This window comes from Cupressus sempervirens, chromosome 3, assembly GCF_028749045.1.
Source record: "Cupressus sempervirens isolate cs-2001-9-10 chromosome 3, ASM2874904v1, whole genome shotgun sequence".
Classification (NCBI taxonomy): domain Eukaryota; kingdom Viridiplantae; phylum Streptophyta; class Pinopsida; order Cupressales; family Cupressaceae; genus Cupressus; species Cupressus sempervirens.
Genome location: NC_143120.1, coordinates 812576397 through 812590307, shown reverse-complemented (window position 1 = coordinate 812590307; position 13911 = coordinate 812576397).

Here is a 13911-nt window from a genome sequence, read left to right as displayed (position 1 = left end):
GATAAGGTTTTAGGCTATGGATGAGATAAATGGGATGGAAGGAGAAAAGGTGGAGTGGATAGGGTATTGAAAGGGATGCACAAGGGGAGTAGACAAAGTGGGCAAGATCAACATTGACACACACCTTCTAGGGTAGTGGAATGATGGAGGAAATATGGATGAAATAGTATGAGGTGGTGGAATAATTTTGGAGGAAGGTGAAGTATAAGGTTTTGGGACCTTTTTAGTAAGATGTTGTGAAGAAGATGGAGTGGATGCCTTTGGGAAGCTTACATTTCAACTTTGATTTGTTTTCAATATTCAAGTCCTTCAAAAGAGACTGGGGAATCCATATAGCTTTTGATTTTTCATTAGATGCTTTGGAACACATTTCTTCAATAATACATTTAAGAACCCATACTTTCTTTTGTTGAGCTCTTTAAATAGTGGATCTTTGCAGTCTCTTTTATGTATTTTTGTTCTTGACATTCACATGTCAATTAGAGGAGACATAGTGAACTTTTGAGAATGGATTGATGCACTTGTGTTTGAGTTGATCATCCAAATTGCTTCTGAAGGACTTAGGACTTGTGGATGAATGAGGCCAATATGACTGGTTTAGATGGAAAGGTGAATGTGAAGAGTTCAAGTATGTGTATCTTTGTTGATCTTGGGGTAAGGTAGGAGGAACGTGTAATGGGCTAAGAGTGGGAGTAGGAGATAGAGGAACATAAGGTACCAATATGGATGGAAGGTTTGAAGGTTTTAGCTTAGATGGATAGGGACCAAGGATAGACTTAGAAAATGTGAATGGACCATGAGTGGGGATATCATCACCTTTAGAGTGAGCAACATTACCAATGCCATCAATAGATTTATGAGTAACTATTATAGGAGGAATACCTTTGACAAGAGTATTTAAAGCTTGAGCATAGTTTCGAAGTGAATGTAGCGAGGTAGAACAAGAGGGTGAGAGAACACTTTTATCTGCAAAAGGAATTTTAGGTAGTATAGGAAAAGTATCCTTCTCTTGGTCTTTAATAGTCTCCTTAAGGGTGGTGGAAGGAATATCTTGATCTTGCTTAGTAGAGGTGCATGACATGGGAGATGGAGGACTATGTGGCTCTTGAGATGGAGGGATGAAATCTTGAGGGATATGAGAGGGTTCTTGATCTTGATCTTTTGATTTTTTTAAATCCTCTTGACATGGATCCACTTCTAAGGACAAGGTAGGGTGTGGAGTTTGCATGATAGGCTCTTGACAAGATAGTGAAGGGATAGTTGGAGTGGGTGTAGTTGGCATAAAATTGCATGTAGGTTGAAGATATGTATTCTTAGTAATATGGAAGAGGTCTGCAGCCAAGTCAAGAGTAGCTTGGGTTTCTTTTAGAGGCAGTCCTTGAGGGTACACATAGTCAATAGAAAAAGAATTAGGTGCTTTGTTTGGTGGAGGTATGTTGGAAAAAGTAGAAGTTGTGTTTGAACCATTACCAGACATGGTTTCATGATGTTGATCCTTCTTGAGAGTATAATCTATAGTAGATGAGAGCTTAGATTTTTGAATTATGTCATTGTCAAAGAGATCTTGGATCTTGTTTTTTAGCTCCTTACAATGTGAAATTTTATGTAAATTATGTCTATGATAAGCATAATAGTTACTCATAAAGGAAACTCCCACCAAAGTGACCTTAGGTAACACAATTAGTTTCTTTTGAAGAAGTTCTTCCAAAGTTGATTCATAAGATCTTCCCAAAGGGGTGAAATAACGCTTTGGTTTAGGATCCCAAGGTTTTTCTTCAAAGATATTTCTAGATTTATTGGGTGTTTGTGAAGTGTTCTCAGATATCTTGGATTCAAGATCACAAGAATTTGATTTTTGGTTGTTACAGGAGGAAGGGAAATTTTCTCTCAAGGAGAATTTGTTTGATGATGTTTCATCTTCCTCCTTTAGTCTTTTAAGTTGAGTGCTCATTGATTGGATTTGTTGCTTCATGTTTGCAATAAGTAGCTTTTCTTCCTCAATAGGAATATTGGATTTAGCACATTTGTTGTTAGCCATTTTGATGTACTATGTTTCAAGTAGTGACAACAAAGTTTTAGAACATAATTCAAGTTGCAATAGTCATAGACAATGATGAAAAGAAAAAGCTTAGACAAGGACCACACTAGAACGTAGCCTCAAAAAAGAAAGATAAGTGTGTTGTATACTAAGGCACGAATAGTCTGATTCTAAGGCTAGAACAACCAAAGATTATGACTGTCGTAACATGGTGTATGACAAGCACTAAAGAATGATAACCAAGACAATCAAAAGATGAGACTAGTCAAAGTACGGGTCACAAATCTTTAGCTAAGAGAAATGCCGCTATTTGGGATTATTTTTCAAATAGAGAAGTAGTAAATTGATGCAAGAAATAGACTTGGTACAAAGGCATATAGCTCTAATTGATAGCATAAGAATTTTGTGTGAGGATGTGCTCTAGGCTGCATAAAGAAGTACAAAGTTGACAACAAAATATGGACATCTGAGGCAAGATCTTGTGTAGAGATGTGCAACTATTCATGTGAGAACCTGGACAAAGCTGTGCAAAGAAGTGACAAGACAAAATCTACTTTTGCAAAATTTTGAAAACTGTGTGCAAAAATGGAGACTAGACTGATAGCAGACTTAGATTTCAAAGAGATTTTGAAAGTTCTGAATAGTTTCAGACAGATTGGATAGACTAATTGGACTAATTTGTTGGACAAATAGCAAGGTTAACTCTAATATTTTTGAGTTTCAATCAAGCCAATTTTTTTTTGAAAAAGACTGTGGGAAGCAAGCAATAGTTGAAAATAATCCCACCGAGGACTAAGCAACTCGGAAGGACAAGGGAGTCTTGAACTTTGTTTGTTGTAGATAGATTTAGACTTGTTTATGACTTGAGAATAAACACGCTTTATCTCTACAAACAAAAAATGGTAGAGAAGGAAAAACCTTTTCCCCACAACTTATGATCATGCATGTACCTCACATAGCCATGTCACCCCCTAGAGGGCACCTATGTTTTTGGTATATTCAAAGGACCAATAGTATACCCTTAATGAGCGCCCTTGTGGTAGGCTACAAGCATGTATACTACCTTCAAACATCCACTAGCATGCCTATAGTGAGTTCTACATGAGAGATTCTTCCCCCTCCTTGCACAAAGATTATGCCTCCTTTTGGAGGTGAATTGGGTAGCTTCTAACTAAGAGGTTTTTACTTGGCTTCCATTCAAATTAATCCTCGATGGCTCCATGAGCAGAGTTGAGATTAGTAACCCACACCAACATCTGAGAGTGCACACACTTGCTTAGCAGACTAGGGTCGATGCCAACCCATGCAATAGACAAAGCTTCCCCTTGATAAGTGATATCAAGAATTGAAGGAAAGAAATTAATCTAACTTTGGAGTCTTTCACTCTACAAAGCATCTTGATTATAGTGAGTTGGAATCTCCAAAAAAAGGAGTGTGCTTACTTGGGTCATTCCTAGAGGTTGGATCACTCCAATAGGCCCTCTAAAGGATTGACTCAGACTGGTGGTTTGAACTCAAGGGTCAAAGTTTTTGATTTCCCTCAAGGGGAAACAACATACTCCTCTACCTTAGTTTCTCACCCAAACATGCAGAACACATTAATTACTGACTTAGCTTAATCAATCTAAACTCATCCTTCCTAAAGATTTTGATCCCCTTGAAAGGAAACCATCATCTCATCATAGAAAAGGATTAGCACTAGAGGAACACTAAGCTTCTTTCCTCTGTCGGAATACCATCTTTCAGAAGCGTCTAGGTTTCTGATTCACCCTTGGTCATGACCTCCAAGTGCTAAAGATCACAATCCCCTATTCTTCTATCTTGCACCCTAAGAAGTTTACAAACCCTAATTAGATTATGTTTAGAAAGTAGGAAAGAAGACACATTGTTTTGTGGGTTTTAAGAGTAGTCTTCGACAATCGTATCTTTGACAGCGTCTTGCAAACACACAGTCAGTTCATGTTTGGAGAGTTTGTATAAACGAGTCTTCATCAAATGTCCTACGGACAACTATTAGGCTGTAGAAAATTAGAAAAACTAAAATAAAAATGCTTCAAAGAAAATGCATTAGTCAAACAGAAGCTTAACTATGGGAAAATAAAATTTAACTTTTTTGGTTCTCTTTTATACGCATAAAAAAGATAAGAAAACCTATGAAGACATCAAAAGTCAAAATTTATTTTATACTCTTTTTTAAAAAAATATTATTTTGTTTGGAAAATTGAAAAAACTATCTTTTGTATTGTTGTTACAAAATTCCATGCAAAATCATGCACAGACCCACGCAAAGAAATGATGTGCACCACGTGAAATCATGCACAAAATTGCACGAAGAAATGGTGTGCACTGTGCAAAATCATGCATAGACCCACATGAAGTCTTTCACTAACCCACGCGAGAAAATGAGGTGCCGCATGAAGACTTGCACAATAGGACACTTTTTCGCATGAGAAAGTGTAGAGATTCAAGTGAGACCCTCAAATCTTTGCACAAAAATAAAATTTCTTGCACGAGGATTCAAGAAACTATAAAGAACAGTATGAATAGAATGATAAAAATGACAAAAAATTAAATAAATGAGGCTAGAAAACTATTTTTCTGAGCCCCATAGTGGGCTCCATAAATGTATATGTGGAATGTGGCCTCAAAGTTCACACACACACTTCAAAATAGTCCTTGTATGCGGATTCGTCTTGGAATAAACATGAGATTGTTCACCCAACAGGAGTCCTGCAAGCTGACCTATTGCCTTCTATCTAGAAGGATTTTGCCTATTTATACTCTCAGATTTTAGGTGCAGGCAACCAGACTATTCTAGAACGAAGTATTTAAATGCAATTAAGTCTATATGAGTGTGCAAGTAATCTAAAATGAAATATGCATTTAATCTAAGAACATTTAAAATAAACTAGACTATATGTATGCATATTAAAGCTAAATGATGTTAAAGCTAAAACAATGAAAAAGCTATGACAAGATTGAGTCTGCAATTTGACAACAATTCAATATCATCAAAATCCAACCTCTATAATGAGGAATTAAGAGTCTCTTAAATAGAATTCAATTAATCCATCAACAATCGAGATCAATTTAGATGAACAGTTGAGATCAAGAGGAGATTCAGTTAGAATGGAAACTTCCTTAGGAAAGGGGAGTTAACTGAGCTTTCCATGAGTGAAATAAGGAATTAATGGATTTCATTCCTTTTATAATTTTTGTTAACTAAAGAGTATCACTTTTCAAACTGAAGAGAAGATTTTGTAGATATTATTTAATTTAATAAGTGAGACATGACCTCATAACTGCCTTTTTCATTTAATTGAATATTCTAATTCAATCAATTATAGTAGGCATAATTATTAAATTAAATATTTTAATTCCTTAGTACATTAGCCTTAGGATATAATTTAATTTAATTAAAGTATAAATACTTCAGATTAAATTAAATCTTAATCAATAGGTTTAATGCGACTAATATGAGTCAATACTTTAGGAATTCAATAAAGAGTATAATGAATGCAGATTTAGGGTTTTCTGCATTTGACAATTAAGTCAAGTAGTGAGTAGTAGAATAGGAATTGCCTAGTGACATATGACTGAGGATTGATTGAAATAGACCAGAATTGGTGATCATGGCACTGAGCCAATTTTGGGGTATTACATACATAGAATCTATAGTATGCACAAACCTAACCTACTATCCATGAAAAAAAAAATACTCCTAACATAAATCTTCAAAAACTGTCTATGTACATCCCAATTAGATTATTCGATGGCAACCTTGCATGAATTTCATATAGTAGATTAAAAGGGGCGGAGCCAATTTCTTTCTTCAATGTTACTCGATTTTCCCATACTATCAAAGGAAACTTAGAATCTCATGTTTTCTTGGCCTCATCTAAAATCCTTTTGATGATCTTTAAGATAATTTTATTTCTTGATTCTGCATGTCCATTCCCTTGCGGGTGATATGGAGAGGAGGTTGACTTGGTTATTCCATACCTATCACAAAACCAAATATATTCATCTAGTCTGAAACACATAGAATTATCAGTGACAATTTTCCAAGGGTATTGAAACTAAGCCTTTAGGGACCTTGTTAGTCTTAAGTTTTATGGATCTCATTTCCAAAAGTAGTATCCTTCCCATCTATGGTCTCAACAAAGGTACTATAGTCCAACTTTTATCCATAATAATTAGCTTCACAATTTAGGAAATTTAGAATATCTAAATCATCTTCAAATACCTACCAGCTGTCAATATTTTTAGGAATTGAAGGCCTAATTTGCACTTCAACTTTGGAAGGTAGGATTTATTAGTCTCTGCTTTTGCCTAAATAGTTTAGCATTTTCTTTAAGAGGAATGACATGTTTAAATAGATCTCCACTATAAGCCTTCAAGTCATCATATGACCATGCAAAGACATGTTTGTATTTCCTTACCAAGTCAATTGAAGATTCCTTACAATAGGAGATAATTTCTTTCCTATATATACTTTCTTTGGGGATTTAGATATACCCATATTTATTTCTTCCAACTCTTTTAACTTCTTATCTTTAACCTCTACTTGTACCCTATCTTGGTTATCAAAAAGGATTTCTAGGACAACTAAGCCTTTAGGGACCTTGCTAGTCTTAAGTTGGATGATCTCATTTCCAAAAGTAGTATCCTTCCCATCTATGGTCTCAAAAAAGGTACTATAGTCCAACTTTTATCCATAATAATTATCTTCACAATTTAGGAAATTTAGAATATCTAAATCATCTTCAAATACCTGCCAGCTTTCAATATTTTTAGGAATTTAAGGCCTACTTTACACCTCAACTTTGGATAATATTGTAAAAGTGATGTCATCATACTTAATGGTTACATTCCAAGAAGATATGCCATATTATTATTTGTTCTATCCATCGATGCAATCCAAAAGGCATCAAAGGATTCAATTTTATCCTATACATCATTCATATATTGCTTTAGCCTCTCTTTTTTTGATGCATATGATTGCCTAATCTATGATACTACAATCTTAGTATCACCAATCATATACAAGCATTTTATACCATGTTTAACAACTAATCTTTAACCTAGGAGGAGTGCTTCATACTCTAAAATATCTCTTGTGCATGTAAAATCCCAAGTGGAAGAGTATCTAAAATTTTTCTTCTTTGGTGAAATAGATACCACTCTAGCACCAATCCCTCTTTTTTTAACTTGCACAATCAAAATACATAGTCTATAGTTCTCCATTTTTAGAGGATTTTTTTACTTCTTGTGTGTGTAGGTATTTATTCTTTCTCTAAGACAATTACTTCTACCCTAAAAGAATTTATATTTGTGTCCAAGAAACAAGTTGCATGATTATCCACATTTTCCTCAATCATATGAGTGATCCTTGGTTCCCTATCTATTTTGATAGCTTTGTTATGAATATGAAATGTACCAAAAGATAAATCACACTATAAACTACCACCCATGGAAATACTCCATATTCTAGATAACAACATACCATACTGAGGTGGAATATCTACTACCAACACACTTATAGTCATGTCTTTGTCTGGGTATGATATTAATTTGTAAGGGAGTACACTAATGGTTCCTATGATTGGAACTTCTCTAGAATATAAAGCACAACAGCTCCCTTGTTTAGTGTCTACCTTCAGGCCAAGAGACTCCATTATCTTAAATGACATAACTATATTTGAGGCACCATAGTCAATCATACAGCTCATTACCATTTTTCCATTTATAATCAAACTCAAGAAGAAAGGGTCAATGTTTTCAATATATGTTGTTGCATAATTATCAAGATACACTAGGGGAATTTGAGACACTACTCCTTCATCCTCCTTTTCTTTGGGTGGGTTTTGTATCTTTTCCCCTAAAGTCTTACTATTTTTTAACTGTACTACCCTTTCTAACACCCCCTAACCATGCTAGGGATTTAATCTTATGCTCATCTATTCTAAACATTTTAGATAAGGGAACTTTTACAATAATTTGTGACAACGTGGATAACATATATACATGGGCGTAAGGAGGAATCTCAATAAGCATACCTTTATCATCCTATGGTTGAACAATGGAATTCTTGACTTGTTTGCTAGTCTCTGTCTCAGGTACTTTGACTTCAACATATTATTTCTTCTTGTCAGTACTTTGAGTTTCTATGCCCTTCTTAGGTTTCCATCTTTTTGCCTTGACATCCTTTACCTTCACAACCTAAGGATATTTTCTCTTACTTACATCAAATATTTTATGAGTAACATCCTTGATGAAAATCCTAGATGGTTTACCAAGATTAGCATTGAGATTTCTATTCCTTTGATGGTAAGTGCTCTATACTTGAGCAACCATATTTGCAGTTATCTGGTTAATCTCTTCCATTGATGATTTTATCAAGCTTATATGGCTTGTATCTAATATCACATTACATGGTCTATTATCCATGTGTTCATCACTATTAGGAAAAATCTATTGATGAAACATCACTTCTTTAATTATTCACATCCAATTCTAATTCATCTTGCTCTAATTCATTATCATGTTCATAATAAGAACTCACTAAGTTTCAAGATAAATCATCATGGTTTTCTTCATCTTCATCTTCATTTGGTTTAGATTGTTGGGAGGCGATAATAGATTGGGAAAATGCACAATACTTTGGGGCATGAGGGGATTGACAAATTATGCACCAAGGAACTTCTTCTACAATATTTATAATGTTTCTCTACAAGGGATCTAGTGCAGTCTTCTCATTAGTACCATTGGCTATATTATTGATGGGATTATTATCCTTCTATTGAGTATTATAATGAAAGTTTTTATAGCTTTTTCTACCTATTGAAGTTGTTGCTTTTAAACTGAGATTTCTCACTAGGAAATGCTTTATTTACATTTCTAGTTATAGGCTTCATGTTCTTCAACATATTTAACTTATGATCCATCTTGTCTTCCTCAGGCTTCTTGTTTCCCCTAGGCTTATCACCATCTCTCTTATTACCTTGGGGGTTAAACAACTTAGGATCATCTCTTCTCCCCAACTTACCTGAGGCTCTCCTATTATTTTCAATGTTTATTGCAACTCTGAAGGAATCCATTAACATCTTAGGATCTTTTTCCCTTAGTATATATGTCATCATGCAGTTTCATAACTTGGAGGATCTTGTACATTCCCTTCTAAAACCTAACATTTAATCAAAGGTAGACTCATTCTAGTTTTTCTTAATATTTTTGAACTCATTTAACACAAAGACAACATTAGTATTTTCCCCATACCACTCCTTAAAACATTTCTCCAAATCATCCCATGAACTAATGTTGTCATCAGGGAGTATTCTAAACCAATCCCTTGCATTTTTAGTACCAAAATTCATAACAACTTTATGACTACATATTCATGTTCTACTTCATAATCATTCAACATATCAATGAAGTTTCTAAGATGATCTTCACTATTAATAACATTATTACCAACACATTTTGTAACCTTATCTATTAAACCATTTGAAATAGGATTATGATAACCATGAATTCCTATAAAGGATATTTTATTGTACCTCTCCATATATATAGGTCTCTTCTAAAAAGTTAAGGAACTATAAGAACTAGGGCCAGTAGTATTTGCTATTGTTCCTAACTTTGTATTTACTTTTTGTCCAAAATCATGTTGACCTATTATGGTAGAGGAAGATGCTAGACCAGATTGTGAAGTACTAACATTACTTACTAGGGGACCATAAACAACACAAAAAGACATACCTTGAGAAGGTGCAACTTGTCCAGTTGTTAGGCCCAAAGTAGATTTACGAAATTGATTCTTCTTTGTCATCTCAACAACTTGGGCTTCATTTTCTACTTTCTCTATCTCTTTAGCTAGATCCTCACACTCTTTCCTAGATTTCTATAGTTCCAACTCAATATTAGACATAGCAAGGGTGCCTTTGGATATAGAAACATGTTTATTGATTTGAATACCTACAACCTTTTGTTGCCTTTATCTGCAACTCTAGTTGCAAGCTTTGTTGTACTTTCTTGAAATCTAGTTTCCTCTACTAGCTTATACAGAAGGATCTATGTTATAACCGGTCCCTCTCTCTCTTGTAAGGCATGCTCCTCATTTTGAATCATAGATCTCATAGTTCCCACATCACCAAACAAATATGTTTGTAGAGATGCAGATTTCTCATTTAGCTTTTTCTTCTGCTCATTCAACATGACCACCCTTCTAATAAATTTATATATCTCTATGAGAAAATTCATTATTATCTTTTCTTTTTCCTTTTCTAAACATGTGTGTTTCGAATCTTCCTCCACAAATTTCTTTTTGAGAGCTTCCACTTTAGCCAACACATTATCAAGATCAACAGCAGTAGCCTCTAATTTTGTAAGAGTACTGAGATAAATAAGATTTCTCTTAGTAAAGGGGATATGCTCTGGATGACATCTAATAGGTTGTTTACTCTAAGATCTCCCATGCTAATCTATTCCTTTAGAACCACTTTTTCTAAAAATAAAATATTTAGTGGATGAAATTACTTTGTTCTAGTAGGTTTCTTCATCTTGAAAAGGGGTTGTGAAAAGCTCACCCAAAAGCCTAGTATTCTTAGATTTAGAGCTCAAAGATGAGAAACCTCTTTCTTCTATAGGTTGATACCAAGGGTTACTTTCAATATTATTCCTAGGTTTCTAGATGTGGCTAGACTCTCTCTTTTTCCTAAGCCAATTCCTTCTACTAGCTTGTGGTAGCTCCATGTGCAGTACGACCTTAGGGTGTTCCTTTGTGTAAGCCCTTGAATTTTTCTTTTGTCATCCATTATATTATAACATAAATCAAGTACTAGTTATGAAACCTTGATTGAGTCACCACTAACTAAGGAAAATATAACTTTTATAATGAAAAACCTTGAGAATATGCGAAAGGCTAGACCAACCACTACAGGTGTAAATATTGAGCCATGTTAAAAATGTAACTACCTTCACTATCCCACTTATGTAATAAAATACTGCTCACTTACAAAGGAATATGTCTAAAGGTATTAACCTGATAGATACAACATACAACAGAGAAAGACAACTCCATCACAATGAAAGGACACTGATCTTACACGCTTGTATTAGAATTCTATATAATACCCATGTAGTGTCCCCAATAAAGTCACAATTTTGTTTTCTCTTGATGTGATAGGATTATAATTACCTTTTGCGATGTGGAAAATGCCTAGGAGTTAGCTTCAAACCATGATAGGTATCCCCAATCAAACCAATAGGACCAACTGATAAGATAGTATAGTCTTCTTCCCTTTGAATTCTATAGGATTCAGGCAAGCATACCTTGGGGTTAATCATCACTCAATTTGTAACAATATTAAATATTAATCCCAATTAAAATAGATAGTAGCCTTAAATACTTCTAGCTTAAAAAAACCAAAAGGACTGCAAGATAGCTAACCCTTCATATCACGAAGCTCTCTAAGTCAAGTGTAGGCTAATTCTTACATATCTACAATATAACATAAAATGTAAAAGATTTTGTTTAAAGTTTTTACTTTTATACAAACCTATATATATGTTGAGAATAAAAAAATGATCAATGTTTTATCCATCTAGGATCTAATGTATAAATTCAACACTATAATTTATGGTATATTTCCCTACTTTGTAAGGATAATCACTATACTATCAATATCCTATACTTATCATAATCTCTTTGTAAAACCCAGTGATTCTTTCATACCATGACAAGCTTTTTACATAATCCATTAGATTACCAAAAAATCTTGAGATGAGATATTATTCAAAAGGAATTATGACTAGAATTCATATATACTTAATATTGAATTGATAAAATCAAAGAGCACAATAAAAAAGAGACAAGATCTAGATTGTATAACTACACTAATTTCTCTAATTGTATTAATCTCACTTGAAAACTATACATCAATATTAGATCTATAACTCAAAAATCCAAAAAGACTTAGAATATTTGTAATTGTATTTTTTTCATTTATAAATAGGAGCATACTCAGATAACATAGAAAGATATGGACCGAGTCTAAATCAAAAGTATCTTTTCAAATTAAATTTTTGGACCCTTCTTCAAGTCCTAGGAACTCATTTATAGATGTGAGTTACAAAAAGCTTTAGACTTTGAGGGAAGAGACCATGTCAACTCCTTATTCACCAAAATATTCCAATTACAAAAGAACATGTGGCTCACTTAAGAAGAACACATGTAGTTAATCCTTCACTAGGTTGATGTGACACTCCTTGGCTCACATAACTCTTTTCTTTCTCCTCTACAATCTATGTCACCATCAAAAGGGAATATCTCTTCAAATCATTATTGTTCTGATGGGCCCTCATAATTAGAATCATTAGCTAGAATGTATTATTTTACCCATTCTTCAAACTCATCATCTATAGACCATTTATGCTCAAGGATCTAATCTGCCAACTATCTATATGGGTTGTATTTTATTGTGGCTTCTATGAATTATTTCTCAAAGTTTACATAAATACCTAGGAATTTACCAATTTTGAAATACACTCTTTAAAAAATACCATTTTCATAACTTGGGCTATGGGTTTAATCATGTCACTTACCTTGGTAATAGCCTCATTTCTACATTTAGTGACTCCTTCACACATTTGTCCTCTTTCAAAATTTGTGGCACTAATGTGTCTTGAAAACTTTGAATTGTCTTTTTGCCCCATCATCTTATTTTCATGTAATCAGGTAAAACTGAAAAGTTCTTGAGTGATTTTACAATTTTAGCTATGGGAATGACATCCAAAGGAGCATTAGGGCCCACTCTCAAACATAGTTCAATTTTCTTCATCTTCTAAATTTTGTCAATCCACTTCTAGTATGTTGGTTTTACTAAAGATCTATCATCCTTCAATTTGTTGATGGCCAAATATAATAGCTCATGCACTTGGTGGAGTCTAAAAATTATGGAGTTAATTTTCTCATGCAAGTGCATTACTATGGTTCAAACAATGATCTCCTTATCAAAACTAAAATTGCTTTTGTCATTTTCCATTTTAGTTGTAGGTGAACCACCTCTTCAATCAAAGTAATAACATCATTTCCTTCCTTGGGTGGAATTTTTTGGAGTGGCACTATGGAAGTTGCTCGTGTAAATGGAACCATAATCAATTGTCTTGAAGAGATTGTTCTATCTACCACCTTATGTAATAACAAACTTACTTTGGTCTAAAAAATAGTGGTTAGCTTTGATTGATTCTCATGGATAGAAAAAACATGATTATACCTCTCTTTTAACTCTTCATACTTCTTCTCCTTTGCCTTTGCTACATCATGCACATAGGAAATATGTTCTTTCAGATCTCCAATTGATTTAGACAGCTTGGCATCTTCCACTTTCTGAAGGGCTATATTTCCCCTAATTCCAATATCATTAACAATTTTCTTTTGAGAAGTAGAGGATGAGAAAGAAAAAGTAGCTAAGGCAACTAAGTCCTCACTGTAATTCATCCATGTTGTAGGTTTATCTGATTCCTTAATATTCTTCCTTTTCAATCTCATGTCTTGAATTATGGAATCAAATGCCACAACATATGATATATTAACATTTGGTAACAATAAAACTCCTAATTTCTCAACAAACTCTCTTCCCTCTTCTTGGGTAAGGGCCTCAAACTTATTCATAATTTCTTCCTCAATTTCTTGAATGAGATCCTCAACATTAGCATTAGGCCTTTGTACCTTCTTTTATTTCATTTTTTGATAAAATTATGTCCTATAGTGTTTTCGTAACAACCACTTGAAATGTACCAATTTAACAAATTCATCATCCTCAACAAAGGCCCTACAAGCTTATGTGCTTAGATCCCTAAGGAAGATTCCC